This window comes from Oncorhynchus tshawytscha, linkage group LG23, assembly GCF_018296145.1.
Source record: "Oncorhynchus tshawytscha isolate Ot180627B linkage group LG23, Otsh_v2.0, whole genome shotgun sequence".
Lineage (NCBI taxonomy): Eukaryota > Metazoa > Chordata > Actinopteri > Salmoniformes > Salmonidae > Oncorhynchus > Oncorhynchus tshawytscha.
Window position 1 is genome coordinate 14,628,674 of NC_056451.1, and position 18,796 is coordinate 14,647,469.

At 41.7% G+C, this 18,796-nt stretch overlaps 1 protein-coding gene across 3 annotated transcripts in view; it reads left to right on the forward strand.

Moving 5' to 3' along the window:
• The first annotated feature begins 2,560 nt into the window (after nucleotides 1–2,560).
• The window catches only part of LOC112222853 (DENN domain-containing protein 4B), a 46,705-nt gene continuing 30,469 nt past the window's right edge, over nucleotides 2,561–18,796 (forward strand). For 2 of the 3 annotated variants that reach the window (XM_042304666.1, XM_042304665.1), the window contains exon 1: nucleotides 2,561–2,994. The gene's annotated coding sequence lies outside the window, so the exon portion shown is untranslated. The remainder of the gene's footprint in view (nucleotides 2,995–18,796) is intronic. The other variant, XM_024385691.2, reaches the window with a different exon arrangement.

Sequence of the window (18,796 nt, forward strand, 5' to 3'; positions counted from 1 at the left end):
TGCCATCCTATACCTGTCCTGCATGTGTGTTTGGCTGTACCGATCTTGTGCAGGTGTTGTTACACGTGGTCTGCCACTGCGAGGACGATCAGCTGTCCGTCCTGTCTCCCTGTAGCGCTGTCTTAGGCTTCTCATAGTACGGACATTGCAATTTATTGCCCTGGCCACATCTGCAGTTCTCATGCCTCCTTGTAGCATGCCTAAGGCACGTTCACGCAGATGAGCAGGGACCCTGGGCATCTTTCTTTTGGTGTTTTTCAGAGTCAGTAGAAAGGTCTCTGTAGTGTCCTAAGTTTTCATAACTGTGACCTTAATTGCCTACTGTCTGTAAGCTGTTAGTGTCTTAACGACCGTTCCACAGGTGCATGTTCATTAATTGTTTATGGTTCATTGAACAAGCATGGGAAACAGTGTTTAAACCCTTTTACAATGAAGATCTGTGAAGTTATTTAGATTGTTACGAATTATCTTTGAAGACGGTGTCCTGAAAAAAGGACGTTTCTTTTTTTGCTGAGTTTATATCTTGCTTCTTACTAGGCTGGTGGTGTTGGTAAGACCACGAGTCATAATAATGCATTTCCTATTTAGCCATTAATGAGGAGGTATAAAAAATATCAAGTTGACGTGAAAATCATATTTGAAAGTGTTAAAGTTTTTCTGCATTGCTTAGTCCTGTGTTCCCTATTTTCTGTGGCAGGTTTCCTGTATTTTCAGATTTAGTTGAGTTCTGCACTGTGGACCATTCCCAACCAAAACTGAAAAGATTATTTTGAAATTATATTTGAATTGATAGGCTATATAATGGAGATTTGAATGAGTCCTTTTTAAGTGGACTGTAGGGTAGAGTGGATGGAATGTCTTGTCTGTTTAGAAGGAATCATGTAAGTGTGGCTAGTATATTTTAGATTGGGTCTGAAGGGTATTCTGATGAAGTACCAGTTAGTTTCAGGGTCAGCGCTGGCAGTTGACAGTGTGATGATTATATGATCTTCACCTGGTGTGAGAACAGACTTGAAATGCAGAGAAAGTAATTTTATGGTTTTCACTGTTATTCTGCACTTTGTCATTTAAAAACCCAAGAGCACGCCCGCCATTGGTTGTCTTGCTTGATTAGTCCATGGTGATGCATGTTTGCTCTACCAGTTGTTTGATTTAGTTGTGACAATGTTACGCAATGCCTCGGAGAGATATCGGTCACTTTGCCAATATAGTTGGCTTGTTGAAAAATCTTCTTCAGGCAATTATTTAAATGTTTTTTATTTTATTTTTATTTAACTAGGCAAGTCAGTTAAGAACAAATTATTATTTACAATGACGGCCTACCCCGGCCAAAGCCTAACCCGGACGATGCTGGGCCAATTGTGTACCACCCTATGGGACTCCCCATCACGGCCGGTTATGATACAGCCTGGAATCGAACCAGGGTCTGTAGTGACGCCTCTAGCACTGTGATGCTGTGCTGTAGACCGCTGCGCCATTCAGGAGCCCAAAATTATCATGTGTATCCTAAAGTTTGAATGTGTACACTGCAGTTTTTAGTTACTGAGGAAAGGAGAAATATTTGCTCATTTATGTTTTCCCCCTCAGTATTCGTTAGTTATACCAAGTGAATTTGTCTAACGTCTTGGCAATTCTTCACAGCTGCAATTTGATGTTTCAGCTGTCGTGCTTATAGAGAGCAATAGTAATGTGGTCTTTTTGTAGGCACTAATGGAGCTAGGCTTACTCCACCATGGCTTGTTGGCCAAAGCCTATGGAGAAATTATTTTGGGGTTTGTTTTGATAAATACAAAAAACAAGGCCTGTGTGATCTTATGTTTTGTTCTATGAGATCATCTTCATTCCCTAAAGTTAATTTTTTGTGAATTTTTAAGCATTTATGTAATCAAAATAAGCACATAAAGGGTTCATAATACATAAAGGTCATGTTAACAGACATACATCTCATTGAACAAAGCATATAAAATCATCAAAGGATGTGTTAATTAACCTCGGACCTTATTTGCGGCGTTTAGCCCCAAACCTCATTAATTTCCACTATAGGAACGGCTGAACGAACCTGAGGTTTCATTTCCGATTTTTAGGACTACATGGAGGCTCTGCGCTCACAACTTCATAGATCTCTCAGTATCTGTCTTGTGCAATAACATTGTAGTTGAAGACCATGCACGGCAATAACATTGCCAGCAGGGGTTGCTGTTGAACAGTGAAGTTGTGTGATGGGGATCAGCCAGATGGCCATGTTAATTGCTGTTATTGTTCAGTGTATTTTACGGTTGTAATAAAAAATATTTTTGCTTTATGTTTAGGGTCAAAGCCATATGTATTTTGCGTTTTCAGAGGAATACATTTAAATGTTTATTTTACATTTTTAATATCCAGGGAACCCATGTATGTTGTAAATACTGTTCCTAAACCACTGTGCATCTTAAACCTAACAAGAAAATATTTGTACCTTCACATTATTTTACAAAAAATAAAAAATCCTGTCAAAGGCTGGTTTTATAATGTATTATTATCCGCGTTGTCATAACAGATTCACTGGTCTCCAGTAGAGTGACAGCTGTAAACAAAACCCAACAGCTGCATGCACGCGGGGGTGTCCACCTATTGTTTTTACCCTCGCAATTTCCTTTAGTTTTTATAATGAATATTGCCACAGCAAACGTGTTTTTAAATGCACAACAATAGACGCCAGGGTGTTGAACAAATTAATAACTAGTTTGTATGTATTAGTAAAATAGTAGCGCACTACCAAGGCGCAATGTTCTGAGAGCTCTTTCAGTCTGTAGCACTGGAAGTACGACAGTGTTTTAGTTTCCCATCTTGACCGAAGGAGCAGCTAACCTCACAACTAGCAAGAAGCGGACTGACACGAGAGACATCTGCACAGGCTCTAATTAGAAACCGACTCATGGACGCTAAACCCTAAATATGTCCTAAACAGGATGCTATCCAAAGTGAGCAATCAGAACTGCCAGCAAGGATTACAAGGTAAATTATATTGCTAGTTAAATAGTGGTAGTAGCGTTAGTGCCCCCACAATATTTTGTTTGTTAGCTAGCTAGGAAGCTAAGTAACGTCAGCTAGCTAATACTTGTCTCTGCTCTGGGTTAATGTCACACAATTCAGGTATGGTGACAACTCAACCCCCCTCGAGTTTAAAATTCGAAACCCACAGTAATAGTTGTAAGCCAAAATACCAAAGTATCTGTGGCCGTAGTGCTGCGCTAACCGATAAAACAGTAGTGTGGTGTGTGTAACGTTAGGCTATTTCTCATGCTGGCCCGTGTCGTGATCCAGTGAGTGATACCAAGCACTGACAAATGTATATGGTACAACCGATTTTAAAGCAATTAAAGGTTGGTAGTAATACTACATCGCCTGGTGCTCCCTGCCCCTAGTCCAAAATGTTAAAATATGTTGCCAGCGTGGACATTGATCAAGGATATTTGACGTTGTACTGCGCGTGCATCATGTTTTGCATTGGAACGCATTTCTCTGCATTTGCCATCTCATAAACTGTGTTGTCCATTCATGGTACTTTGTGGATTTAGAAAATGCATTGTGCATTTATCGTGTTTCTGCTGGAGTATTAAGCATACCTACATCCTGCAAATGCATCATTTTCCACAACGATATGGGATTACCAGTCGTGTAGCGTAGTTTCGTGGGCCCCTCAAGGTCCGAGCAATATTTATTCAGAATATTGACCAGAACATTTTTTACTAAAAATATTGACGGAGTTGACAACAGACATTCAAGACAGACATATTTGTGTCTCAAAAAATATATAAATACATTTGTAAAATATAGAAAATTATTCATTTGAAAATACCCCATTAACAACACCCATTCTGTCTGATCTTTCAGCGTTCTGATGGAGTTGACAGTGGCGATTGACCATGGCGATTCCAATATTGTTTGTTTAAACTGTGATAACTTTACAGACAATGAGTGGTCTTGTTGCACTACATGTAATGAGGACATGAATAAGGGGTCCTCATGCTGACCCTGCTCATTCCTGATTAATTTAGAATTTTAGAGAGATCTGGCGGAGTTGACCAAACCCCAGGACACATCTTTTAGGAATAACAGTTTTGAGAGAGCTGTTCTTTAAAGTCACAGAGGGATATTGCAAGAAACTACATAAGAACATTTTTCAGTTAATGTCCAGTATTGGCAGTTTAAATTATATTTTGTAACACTTTTTGGACTGTTTGAAATTGGAATCCTTTGCACCGGAGAAGGGCATTTCCAGGCATAGAGCCGACATGGAAATGAGTAATAATTAAAGTATTTTGAAAATCCTTAAAACAAATATTTTTCCAGGTGGCGCAACGGTCTAAGGCACTGCATCTCAGCGCAAGAGACGTCACTACAGTACCTGGTTAGAATCCAGGCTGCGTCACATCCAACTGTGATTGGGAGTCCCATAGGGCGGCGCACAATTGGCCCAGCGTCATCCTGGTTTGGCCGGGGTAGACTGTCATTGTAAATAAGAATTTGTTCTTAACTGACTTGCCTAGTTAAATAAAGGATGAATAAATATTATGATCCCCAAAAATGTAAATCTCAAATAACTATATAAATAAAGCTTCCTTGCCGGACCAGAATCTCTGAGCTATGCTTGCAGGGGTGTGTGCTATGCCAGGATTTCTTCTAGCTAAATATGCAGGTTTAAAAATATATACTTCTGTGTATTGATTTTAACAAAGGCATTGGTGTTTATGGTTAGGTACAGTCATCCAACGATTGTGCTTTTTTTCACAAATGTGCTTTTGTTAAATCATCCCCCAGCGTTGCATCGATTATATGCAACGCAAGACACGCTAGATAAACTAGTAATATCATCAACCATGTGTAGTTATAACTAGTGATTATGATTGATTGTTTGTTTTTTACAAGATAAGTTTAATGCTAGCTAGCAACTTACCTTGGCTTCTACTGCATTCGAGTAACAGGCAGGCTCCTCGTAGAGCGTTGGACTAGTTAACTGTAAGGTTGCAAGATTGAATCCCCCGAGCTGACAAGGTGAAAATCTGTCATTCTGCCCCTGAACAAGGCAGTTAACCCACCGTTCCTAGGCTGTCATTGAAAATAAGAATGTGTTCTTAACTGACTTGCCTAGTTAAATAAAGGTATAAAAAAATATATTTAAAAAAAATCGGCACACAAAAATACTGATCGGCCATTCCGATTAATCGGTCGACCTCTACTCTCAATGCGCAATGTTACTATTTTGACAGCGTCATGCATCTTGCCTCACATCTGCCATTGATTTGGATTTATCTTATCATTTTGGCAATACGGTTGTTTGGATATTCTTCCCCATTTACAATGTTTCAAACAAATGTTTCATGTTTCAGCATATGGAATAAAATCATTTGCCCTTAGCAATTTTTGTGCTGATATTGAATAGGGACCAATAATAGAGCTGTTTAAAGCTCATAGGTGATGTTTAGGGTCAAATATCTGTTGGCAGGGAGAATTGTAGGCTAAACACATAAACATGATTTTTGGAATGCTCATGCGATGTTATCTTCTACAACAGTTAGCCTGAACATCTTCCTAATATGGAGTTGCAACCCCCTGCTTTTGCCCTCAGGACAGCCTCAATTCGTTGGGGCATAGACTACAAGGTGTCAAGCGTTCCACAGGAATGCTGACCCATTTTGACTCCATTGCATCCCACAGTTGTGTCAAGTTGGCTGGATGTCCTTTGGGTGTTGGACCATTCTTGATACACACAGGAACTGTTGAGTGTGAAAAACCCAGCATCGTTGCAGTTCTTGACACAAAAGGTGCGCCTGGCACCTACTACCATATCCTGTTCAAAGGCACGTAAATATTTTGTCTTGTCCATTCACTGTCTGAATGGCACACATACACAATCCATGTCTCAAGGCTTAAAAATCCTTCTTTAAACTGTCTCCTCCCCTTCATCTACACTGATTGAAGTGAATTTAACAAGTGACATCAACAATGGATCATAGCTTTCACCTGGATTCACCAGGTCAGTCTATGTCATGGAATGTTTTGTATAGTGTTGGTCTCATGACATGGCCTCGCTATCTGTTCCTGATGTTTAAACATTGCTATGTTACATACCCCTGTTGTTAAAATAACAATTTGCACATGTCAATTGAGCTTAACATCGACATGCTGTCAGTAATCCTCAGCATGTACTCTTGCCCATTCATTCCTTACAGATGACTCAATTCCAGACAAAATATAATGAATATGATTTCAACTTGACACACCTAGATTTTCATGTAGGGGAAAATAAGCTGTAGGGTTGTGCGCCTACTTTGTTGTGGTGTACTGAGCTCACACAGAGAAGCACTCATGCTGCCTAACATACCCTCGTAAAACTGACTATCCTACCGATCCTTGACTTCGGCGATGTCATTTACAAAATAGCCTCCAACACTCTACTCGGCACAAACTGTGGCCTATTTATTGCCTTTCCTCCCTACTCTTGTACATTTGCACACACTGTACATAGATTTTTCTATTGTTATTGACTTTATGTTTGTTTATGTGTAACTCTGTTGTTTTTGTCGCTCTGCTTTGCTTTAATGAGAAATTGTTCCCAACTGGCCTACCTGGTTAAATACAAAAATAGCACACTTAGTCTAAATCTATCTGTAGATGTTGTGGGTACAGGTTTGGACAGATGGTTTAGATGATTAATTTCTTTACACTATTTTCTAAAATGAAGAGAAGCTGTTCTAAGTAGAGGAACTGAGCCTACAGCTAGCTACCTGACATGAAATGAGTAATATAATATTACAACTGCTATTCGCTGCTGGCAGTCCTACTTAGCTACTCCTCTGCATAGACAACGGAAGCTTGCATTGTTGATTGTTCCATATCCTCACCACTTACACTAGTGGAAAATTAGTCACTAGTTAGGTTAGTCATGCACAACTAAAAGTCCACTGACTGTTTCCACTTATCGTCACAACCCATAAAGGCACAGAGGCAACTTTCTCAAAGCCCCTCATGCATCTAAAGCACTCAATGTAGCCTTGTAGTTGAATTTGGGACATAGTTTCCGGAGGGTACTCTGTCCTCATTTAGGCTTACTTATCAGCTTTTGCTAACTATACCTCTCTATGGCAATCCAGTGTTCTTTCACAGCCGCCACCTCATGTCAGTAGACAGTAGTCTGTCTGCATGATACCTGAGATTGCGATCACACTAGGGACCTGTCACCTCTTGTTAGGGGTTTGCTACAGCTGGGGAACGTTTCTTGAAGAAAGGAACCTCAAAGCAACACACTGTCAGTGTTTTTAACTCTCTGAGCACTAGGGTTGGGAGTCAATTACATTTGAATTCAGTCAAGAAACTCAAATTCCATAATTGAAGGTTGCTCTTTACATTGAATTATGATTTTTACATTTCTCAATAGAAGCCGAATGCTCAAGGTATAGTCTGATCAGTAGTGTTAGAGCCTTCCGTAAAGAATGTTTATCTGAAATCATGTCTAGTCTCCCAACTGTCTGCCTCACTCAGACTATCTCCTCAGTGTAAACACTAAAGGTGGAATGCTATCTCCAGGACTCCCAGTTCCCTTTTCACATCATATCTCATTGCAGAGGTAGGCTATGCTTTGTGCATGAGGGATTGCGTATGTTTTTGCTTAACCTTTCACACTAGTGCTACATTTACATAAGCCTGTAAGTTAATGCAAAATATAATGGTCCTTGTTGAATGTCATAACGATGAAATGGAAACGGAATGTTTAGAAGGAGGAACCAGGGTTTGTCTTGAGACATGTTCAGTTGGCTAATACAGGGAGGGTGTCAGTATGATGTCATCGTACCAGCCAGCAGTTATATACCATTTAATCTCAATAGTGAAATTTGGCCTCACCAACTTCATCAAACCACTGACCTTTGCTTTATGACCCAGTGTCGCACAGATTCTCCCTCGTCCTCCGTTTGGAAAATCTGACCATAATTCTATCCTCCTGCTTACAAGCTCAAATTAAAGCAGGAAGTACCAGTTACTCGCTCAACCCGGACGTGGTCCGATGTCACAGATGCTACGCACAGGACTGTTTTGCTAGCACAGATTGGAATATCTTCTGGGATTCATCCAATAGCATCGAGTATACCACCTCAGTCACCGGCTTCATCAATAAGTGCCTCGATGACGGCATCCATACAGTGACCGTACTTATATTTCCCAACCAGAAGCCATGGATTACAGGCAACATCCGCACCGAGCTAAAGGCTAGAGCTGCCACTTTCAATGAGCAGGACAATAATCCGGATGCTTATAAGAAATCCCGCTATGACCCCAGATGAACCATCAAACAGGCAAAGCATCAATATAGGACAAAGATTGAATCCTACTACACCGGCTCTGACGCTCATCGGATGTGGCAGGGTTTGCAAACTATTACGAACTACAAAGGGAAACCCAGCCGCGAGCTGCCCAGTGACACGAGCCTACCAGATGAGCTAAATGCCTTTTATTGCTTGCTTCGAGGCAAGCAATACTGAAGCATGCATGAGAGCACCAGATGTTCCAGACGACTGTGTGAGCACACTCGCTGTAGCCGACATGAGCAAGATCTTTTAAACATGCCAACATTCACAAGGCTGCAGGGTCAGACGGATTACCAGGACGTGTACTCTGAGCATGCACGGACCAACTGCCAACTGTCTTCACTGACATTTTCAACCTCCCCCTGACCAAGTCTGTAATACCTACATGTTTCAAACAGACCACCATAGTCCCTGTTCCCAAGAAAGCAAAGGTAACCTCCCTAAATGATTGCCGCCCCGTAGCACTCACGTCAGTAGCCATGAAGTGCTTTGAAAGGTTGGTCATGGCTCACATCAACACCATCATGCCGGAATCCCTAAACCCACTCGAATTTGCATACCGCCCCAACAGATCCACAGATGACAATCTCAATTGCACTCCACACTGCCCTTTCCCACCTGGACAAAAGGAACACATGTGAGAATGCTGTTCATTGATTACAGCTTAGTGTTCAACACCATAGTGCCCTCAAAGCTCATCACTAAGCTAAGGACCCTGGGATTAAACACCTCCCTCTGGATCCTGAACTTCCTGACGGGCTGCCCCCAGGTGGTACGGGTAGGTAACAACACATCTGCTGCGCTGATCCTCAACACTGGGGCCCCTCAGGGGTGCGTGCTTAGTCCCCTCCTGTACTCCCTGTTCACCCACGACTGCATGGCCAAGCATGATTCAAACACCATCATTAAATTTGCTGACGACAATAGTGGTAGGCCTGACAGCCTATAGGGAGGTCTGACACCTGGCAGTGTGGTAACAGGACAACAACCTCTCTCTCAATGTGAGCAAGACAAAGGAGCTGATCCTGGACTAGGAATACGAGGGCCGAACACGCCCCCATTCACATCGACTGGACTGAAGTGGAGCGGGTAGAGTTTCAGGTTCCTTAGTATCTACATCACCAACAAACTATCATGGTCCAAACACACCAAGACGGTTGTGAAGAGGGCACACCAACACCTTTTCCCCTTCAGGAGACTGAAAAGATTTGGCATGGGTCCTCAAATCCTCAAACGGATTTACAGCTGCACCATCGAGAGCATCCTGACCGGTTGCATCACCTTCTAGTATGGCAAATGCTTGCCACCCAGGACCTGTATACTAGACGTGTCAGAGGAAGGCCCAAAAAATTGTCAAAGACTATAGTCACCCAAATCATAGACTGTTCTCTTTGCTACTGCATGGCAAGCGGTACCAGAGCGCCAAGTCTTGGACCAAAAGGCTCCTTAACAGCTCCTACCCCTAAGCCATAAGACTGCTGAACAACTAATAAAATGGCCACCCAGACTGTCTACACTTTGTTTTTACACTGCTGCTACTCTCTGTTTATTAACTATTCATTGTCACTTTACAAATGACTGAGTAACCTGTACCCCCAGTCATTGACTCGGTACCAGTACCCCCTTTATATAGCCTCATTATTATGTACATTTCTTACTTTTTGATTGTTTTTATTTATTTTTACTTTATTTTGTAAATATTTTAACTCTTTCTTGAACTGCATTGTTGGTTAAGGGCTTGTAAGTATGCATTTCACCGTAATGTGTCAAATACAAGTTGATTCTGAGGAAATGCTAGAGTCCTTCCCAGATGTGTATGGCCCTCCCCGTCATCATAAGAGAAGAGGAATGAGGTCTTACATTCATGGGTTGAAAGTGCCTAGGCAGCTGGCAATCTGAGGAAGTGGCACGTCATCCAACTAGTGAGTATCGGATTAGGAAGTGGGTGTAGTGTGGGGAGAATATGATGTGAATAGATTTGTGGGATGATGCGGGTTGGGTCTACTTTTCCTGGTGGAGCCCAGGTGCACTGTGATCACTGATAATGCAGATGGAAAGCAAACAGACTTTGTTATTCCTCACTCCACAATGAAGTCAGGTTGGGAGGCCATTGAAACTCATGTAACCCCTCTGTCAGCCTAAACCTGTGTATCATTGTCAGCCTCTAAACGGGTACTCTAAAAGCAAACCTGATGCTGTTGTAGAAACAGGCTTAGTAACAGTCAGCCAGTCTGTCACCTGTCCAAGAATCTGTCCTTTGTACTGCTGTAACAGCCGCATTATACACTGCTATAGGGCCTTGTTCACAATGCTTAGCCTCGTATTGCTACTGTTGGGTTGTCTGCACTCACATACACTATGATTCGTTTTGAGAGCAGCTCTTTAGCCTAGAGCCCCATTGGTAAATGGCCAGTGTCAAGATTATGTATCCATCTGTGATGGATGTCTCCTCTTTTCACTTGCATCCTGTATCTTTTCCTCACTAGCTATGGCTAAAGCAGTGTAAATTACTGTTCTCAAAACAGAGCATCACTTAAGCCTCATACCGTGTGTAATATGTAGGCCTACTGTATGCTGCATTATGCAACACAGAGGAGAAATTAAAGTTTTAGTCGAGAAATGCATGAATATTAGTTATAGCCACATTTTATAGTCCACCTCGTTCAACGTCAAGGAATATATTTGTCCACTGCAATGTAATGATCAGCCCACTTGTGCTGGCTAAATCAAACCTGGCAACTGCTCAAAATAAACCTCTCTCTACACTTCCTTTCTCTCCTCTCCTTTTCTCTTCCTGTCTATCATTCTCTCTGCCTCTTCCCTGTCATCTGTCCCTTCAATCCTGTCTTCCTCTGTTGTTTTTACTTTCTGTCAGCCCTAGCTGACTTTGCAACCTTCAGTGTGTCACCTACACACACACACAGACACACACACACTTTGTCTACCCCCCCTGTCGTACACACACAAATCCAGTTCCCTTGCTACAGTCTGTAGTTCATCCCTCCTCCTTCTACCTTTCTTTCTCTTTCCGAACTCCATCTCTGCCAGATAAAGGCGAAGTCTGTCCCTCCGTCCTCTATCCACTAAACTAGCATAAACACTTTAGCCACATTACCATAGGGGTTAGGCCAAAGCCCAGTGCTCCACAACAAGGAATATATGGGCATTCGATCTTGGTAGAACAATCACAGTAATTGGCAATTGCCCACACCAAAATCTGTAACATTGTCTAGTACCCTACCAACTGTTAAATGTGGATGGATGCATCTTGGTTCTAGCATTTTCTTTAAATTACGGACACTTTTATTTCCATGGATAGTATCCAAGTTCGAGATAATGAGATCGTTGCTTGGTGCATCATATGGTACACTTAAGCCAGCATTGACTGAAGAGCCTTTCATGATGCTCTCAACCTCGCCCAGAAGGCAGTCTTGGATATTTATAACTTTATCTTAATCTCCTTCAAGTGTCTGTCATTATTATTTTTTTTCTCTCATTTCAACAGTTAGGTCTCGTGTCTTTTCCCATGTTGTCTGCCAGTTTGGCAATAGGCTAATCCTTTACATTTTGACGTGGCCCACGGGAGACAGTTTTCCAGAAATCCTGGGAAGCTGCTGTATGTTGAAGTGCAAGTCAGTTATCAAACCAATACCTGGAGACGTTTGAATTTGAATTCTAATACTTCAGCAGCAACAGAGAGAGAAGAGTGCTGCTGAAGCCGTTTGAAGCGAGAGGCTTCAGAGAGGGGCAGAACCGACTCTCTGAGCAGGCTTTAAATAGAAGCGTCATTTGAAATAACCATTTCTCAGGAGTGCTGACAGTAAGACACAGTGCCAGCCACGTGGCTCAATGGACGCTGCCGGAGCGGAATTAACAGCGCTGGTAGCATGAACCCTGGTGTTAGGGCCACCGAGGCCTAGGAATCTGTTTGGCTCTCTGACTTTGGGTGAACCAGCCAGAACTGTTATTACAATCTTCTGTGGTCTTGAGAGTGGTGTGTCTTCCTTGCCCTGAGGTATTACCAGGGTGAATCCAGACACCCTGGACAATGTTGCATTGTGACGTGGTCAGGGAACCATGCAGACTGAGAGGCTCTCTGTGTTGGTTTTGTTCTCGACCCCTTTTAGTTTGTTATGGCCTAGGAAAGTGAGTAGGGGGAGAGTGACTAACAGAGGAAAACCTTTTGTTTGAATTGAGACTAAGTAGGCCTAGTCGTGTTGTTTTTTTGGAGTAAGCGAAATGACTAACCTTTCCCACTGTGGTTGCCTGTATCAAGTTTCCTGAATTTAATTGTGGATGGCATTTAGATTGATCAAAGCATTATCAAGGATCAACTCTGGAAGTTATCCACATCGAAGACACTCTTGCTCCCTGATCATTTTAGTTCTGCCAGTCTGTGTTGCAACATCAGCGAGACAATGTTTAAGAACTACTTTGAAAATCCCAGAGTCAAATATTGAACAACACATGGTGCGTGCTGTTTACTATTGACTTGCTGAATACAGGGTGATGAATTAAGAATTAAACACAGTATCCACATGAAGCTTATTAGGTAGGTTTAGGCCTAATCTGTATCAACCTTATACCTGTACCTCAGGTATACCATGGCTCAGTTAGAATGTCTCAGCCAGGCCATGTTTAGGTTGGATTGTTGACCTAGTTTGTCTACTATCCTCAGCCCGCTATTTATGACCCCCCTCCCCTTGCCGAGTCATGACTCATGTGTCATCTAGAGAGTGTCATTAAGTGTTTCTCAACCCCTGGACTGGCACTGGCCCATGAGATGTCACTTACTCGTACATCCGATGATCTAACACCAATTTTAGTCTACCCTCTAGTGCCAGTTTTAGTTAAGTACCACTGACTCCAAGAAGGAGGAGCATAGCTTGTCGAATCCTGATAACGTCCAAAAACACTGGTGTAGGTCATGCCTTCTCTTTGGTGGTCTAATGGGCCCAGATCACCTTCATAACAACATGCTGACTGGACAGAGAAGGATTTGTCCCCCCACCACCCTACAATATTTAATCATCATACCCTTCAAGTTAACTTCACACTAATGGAAGAGTCCCCTATCGTGTTGTTCCACTATCGCTCTTCTAGGTCTACACTTTTTTTCTCCAAGGAGCTCTGTTAAGTCAGAGTTGTGGTCTTTGGTATACAGTGTGTGGTGATGGCTTTTTCACACTGTCAACACTTTGGATAATGCTATTTATTGTGGTGAGCTTGTGAAATGACCATTGTGGTAAAGTACTCCCCTCTGGGCGTCACTCTGTTAACGGTGTGTGTGTGTAGGCTATGCATGCGTGTGTGTGAATGTATGTCCCCTCTTAACGTCATCACGTGCTTGCCCCGTGCACACAAAAGGGGCATTGTGGGGTGGCCGGGCCTCCATTTTAGAATGGTATTGTGGCGATGCCCCTGAGTTGTCGTGGGTGTGGCTGTACCAGCTACCAGGCATCTCTCCCTGTTGCTGACTTCCAGCATCATCTCGCTGGGAAGAGCGACCCTGAATACCTCCTCTGTCACTAGCTGTGGCTCTGCTTGAAGGCCAGCTATGGGCAGCAGCATTCTGACAAGAGCAAAGGCACTGCCTCTGGACAGCATTCATGGCTAACAACTATCTTAAGCATTGTTTTGACAGGCAAATCAATCAAATTGATTTCAATCAATCAAATGTTTTTATGAAGCCCTTCTTACATCAGCTGATGTCACAAGGTGCTGTACAGAAACCCAGCCTAAAACCCCAAACAGCAAGCAATGCAGGTGTAGAAGCACGGTGGCTAGGAAAAACTCCCCAAATCAGCTGGCAAGTGTATTTTGAGGAAGAATGTATGGCATTAAGTTGCAAGATACAAGTGTTCATAAAGCTCTGTTAGCACTGTACATTCTGCTGTATTTCAAATACATTTTGTGAGCGCTGTGGTGAGTATTGGAAATTATCTGGAAGTTTTTTTTAAAGATCTCCACACTTTTGTGCTGTCAAAATGTTCCCCTAGGTATTATATAACACAAAGTAAAAATCTGGTTTTTTCGAGGGTGTTATTGACAAAGCTATGAATAAATGTTGACGTGTGAAATGATGCGTGTAGCACCTCTTCACACACATCATTTCACACATTCTCAAACATGTCAGGAGTTTGAGAACCTGCTGTATAGGAAGAGTGAGAGTGTCAGTCTGCCAGTTCAGGGGCAGGATTTCTAGCTGCCAAGCCTGAACAGAGCTCTCCTTGTCCGTTTGGGGTGTCCTTATCAGGAGCTCACACCTGTAGAGATGTGGGGGTGCGGGTTGAGTGTTGTCACTGCACAGGCTCAGAAATAACTCTTCTCAATCAGTTGGAGGCAAAGCTACACTGTAATCCACATACACAGTGAGCTATAACTAACTGCTTTATTTGACTGATATGGGGATTTAACCTACGTACGGTAGAGTAAATTTCTCCTTTCCTAGGAAATGTTCATTGAAATGACTCATTCCTCAGTAGCTTGCATTAGAGGTTTATAATCTTTTGGAAATATATATTCAGGCCTTCCAGCCCGGCTGGTGCTCAATAATAGCAGGTGAATTAAAAGAAGAACCAAACTCATGACCTGTTTTAAATATCTTGTGGCTCTTTTTATTTCCTGCTTGTTTGAAACTACGTTTCTGAGGAGGTTGAGGTATGATGTGAGTGGCTGGAAGGCTTTCAGTTGCAGTTTTGTTTCTGAGCATTAGCTAGCCTATTTTGACAAATTGTTTAAGCCACTGTTTCTCAATGATTTCTTGGTGAACTCTCAGGTTGCACACAAGACTTTGTTTTTGTATGTTTAAGTATTGAAATTGATTTATATAGCCCTTTGTACATCAGCTGATATCTCAAAGTGCTGTACAGAAATCCAGTCTAAAACCCCAAACGGCAAGCAATGCAGGTTTAGAAGCACGGTGGCTAGAAAAACTCCCTAGAAAGGCCAAAACCTAGGAAGAAACCTAGAGAGGAACCAGGCTATGAGGTGTGGCCAGTCCTCTTCTGGCTGTGCCGGGTGGAGATGATAACAGAACATGGCCAAGATGTTCAAGTATTGTATCACCTCACTGAATAATAATATAAGTCAATTATTATAATATCTGGAAAAGCAGCCAGAGGGAGAGGCTGGCTGATATGTTCAAGATGCAATACAGACTAGATGGCGAAGTGGGTAGCGACCCGAATTCATGTGCTCAACTTGTTTTAATCTTATGTCATCTGTGTACGCCTGTGGATGTTTTTCAAGAGTTATGACTCAAAGTCTGACATTAGTTCAACCAAGCAGGGACGCACAACTCTAGTCCTTGACGGCCGCACTTGTTATCAGTCAGGGAGGAAAGAACTAGCAGAATGACAGACCGAACCCCTGCCCTAAAACAACCCATCTTCTTCAGTAGTAGGCCATGGTCTAATACTTCACATTGATGTCAGCTCGTATGATCATGGTGGTGGTCCACTGCTTCAAGGCTGAAGTGTACTGTCAGACATGTCATAATTCTGGGGAATAAGACCTTTACTTCTCTCTTGTTGCTTGTCTAAATATGGCGTATTCAATTCTATATCTATGATGCACTGGGTTTCATACGAATGGGACTTCAAAAGCCTCTTGTCAGGATGTGGGCGCTCTAGTTCCAGAGCTTGCTCTCTCTTTTGCGCTCTCTCTCTCTCGCTCAAACCACTGACAGTTTTAATGAATTAATTTCTTAGTAATATTGACAAACATATTGAAATAACTTGCAGTCGCAGGGATTGTGACTAATATTAAGACATGTTGGACATTGGGGCAATCCAGTACTCAAAAGGGGTTTTCCAGTGTGTGTGTGTGTTTGTGTGTACATTTGCAAGCGTGTGTGTGTGAGAGATAGAAAGTGAATGTTACCATGCACGTAGGGTATTATGAAAAAGGGAACCAGCAATTATTAGCCTACATCAGCAATTTCTGAAAAACCCCGAGGTTCAGTGTCCTTGACAAGCTCCCAGCAGGGCAACACCCTTTTATTATAGTACCATTGTAGGCCTTAGGGCCTAACAGATCCGTTATACTGGTGTGTTTGTTTTGCATCAAATACTGCACTGAAATATTTATGTTCATAAGACATTAATAATACTCAAAAGCTCAAACTTTTGGGACAGTTACACATTTGTTTATTGTTTTGGCTCTGTACTCCAGCACATATGATTTGAAATGATACAATGACTATGTAGTTAAAGTGCAGACTGTCCGCTTTAATTTGAGGGTATTTTAATACATATCGGGTGAACTGTTTATGAATTGGATGACATTTTGATGCTACCATTATTACAGATAATCCTGGATGAATTGTGAATAATGATGAGTGAGAAAGTTAGAGATGCACACATATCAGACCCCGAAGACGTGCTAACCTCTCAACATTACAATAACGGGAGGTCAGCATTATGTGGGGGTGGGGGGGGGGTGGTATTATATATATATATGTGTGTCTAACTTGTTCACTCATCGTTGTTCACAATTCATTCAGGATTATCTGTAGTATTGTTAGAATCCTCATATAATGCACATATAAGTGAATTTGTCCCAATACTTTTGGTCCCCTAAAATGGGGGAACTATGTACAAAAACAGTTCTAAACGGTTCACCGATATGGATGAAAATACCCGCAAATTAAAGCTGACAGTCTGCACTTTAACCTCCAAAGTTATTTTATTTGTTGTATAATTTAAAATCCAAAGTGCTGATGTACAGAGCCAAAACAACAACAAATTGTCATTTTGGAGCTCACTGTATATTATTACCTCCTGTAGCCTATCATAATTTCCCCCTGGACAAGTGTCACCGTGCTCCAGTGTCACAAGGAAGCTACTGATGAACTCTTGGAATATAACAGGAAACAGGCTGCCAGTGGCCACTTCCTGTTTGCCAGTCAACGTTTGGAGCCCAACCTCCATCGATTTCCTCTACTCTCACTTTTTCAAGGCCCTTTTCGTAATTCTCTCACACTCTAGGCATGCACATGTACTCTTACGCGTTAGATGTGCTAAATACTAGTGTTTAGAGGTCGACCGATTAATCGGAATGGCCGATTAATTAGGGCCGATTTCATGTTTTCATAACAATCGGTAATCCGCATTTCTGGGCACCGATTATGGCCGATTACATTGCACTCCACGAGGAGACTCCGTGGCAGGCTGACCACCTGTTATACGAGTGCAGCAAGGAGCCGAGGTAAGGTGCTAGTTAGCATTAAACTTATCTTTTATAAAAAACAATCTTAACATAATCACTAGTTAACGACACATGGTTGACGATTTTACTAGTTTATCTAGCTTGTCCTGCGTTGCATATAATCAATGTGGTGCCTGTTCATTTATCATTGAATCACAAACTACTTCGCCAAACGGGTGATTTAACAAGCGCATTCGCGAAAAAAGCACTGTCGTTGCACCAATGTGTACCTAACCATAAACATCAATGCCTTTCTTAAAATCAATACACAAATATATATTTTTAAGCCTGCATATTTAGTTAATATTGCCTGCTAACATGAATTTCTTTTAACTAGGGAAATTGTGTCGCTACTTTTGCATTCCGTGCAAGCAGAGTCAGGGTATATGCAGCAGTTTGGGCCGCCTGGCTCGTTCCGAAGTGTGTGAAGACCATTTCTTCCTAACAATGACCGTAATTAATTTGCCAGACTTGTACATAATTATGACATAACATTGAGGGTTGTGCAATGTAACAGCAATATTTAGACTTAGGGATGCCACCTGTTAGATAAAATACAGAATGGTTCCGTATTTTTGTTTTCGAAATGATAGTTTCCGGATTTTACCATATTAATTAATACGACCTAAGGATCGTATTTCTGTGTTATTATATTATAATTAAGTCTGTGATTTGATAGAGCAGTCTGACTGAGCGGTGGTAGGCAGCAGTAGGCTCGTAAGCATTCATTCAAACAGCACTTTCCTGCATTTGCCAGAAGCTCTTCTCTGTGCTTTAAGCATTGCGCTGTTTATGACTTCAAGCCTATCAACTCCCGAGAATAGGCTGGCAATACTAAAGTACCTATTAGAACATCCAATAGTCAAAGGTATATGAAATACAAATGGTAGAGAGAGCAATAGTCCTAATAATAACTACAACCTAAAACTTCTTACCTAGGAATATTGAAGACTCCTGTTAAAAGGAACCACCAGCTTTCATATGTTCTGAGCAAGGAACTTAAACATTAGCTTTTTTACATGGCACATATTGCACTTCTCCAACACTTTGGTTTTGCATTATTTAAACCAAATTGAACATGTTTCATTATTTTTTTAGACTAAATTGATTTAGTTGATGTATTATATTTAGTTAAAATTAGTGTTCATTCAGTATTGTTGTAATTGTCATTATTACAAATATATATATATACAGTGGGGCAAAAAAGTATTTAGTCAGCCACCAATTGTGCAAGTTCTCCCACT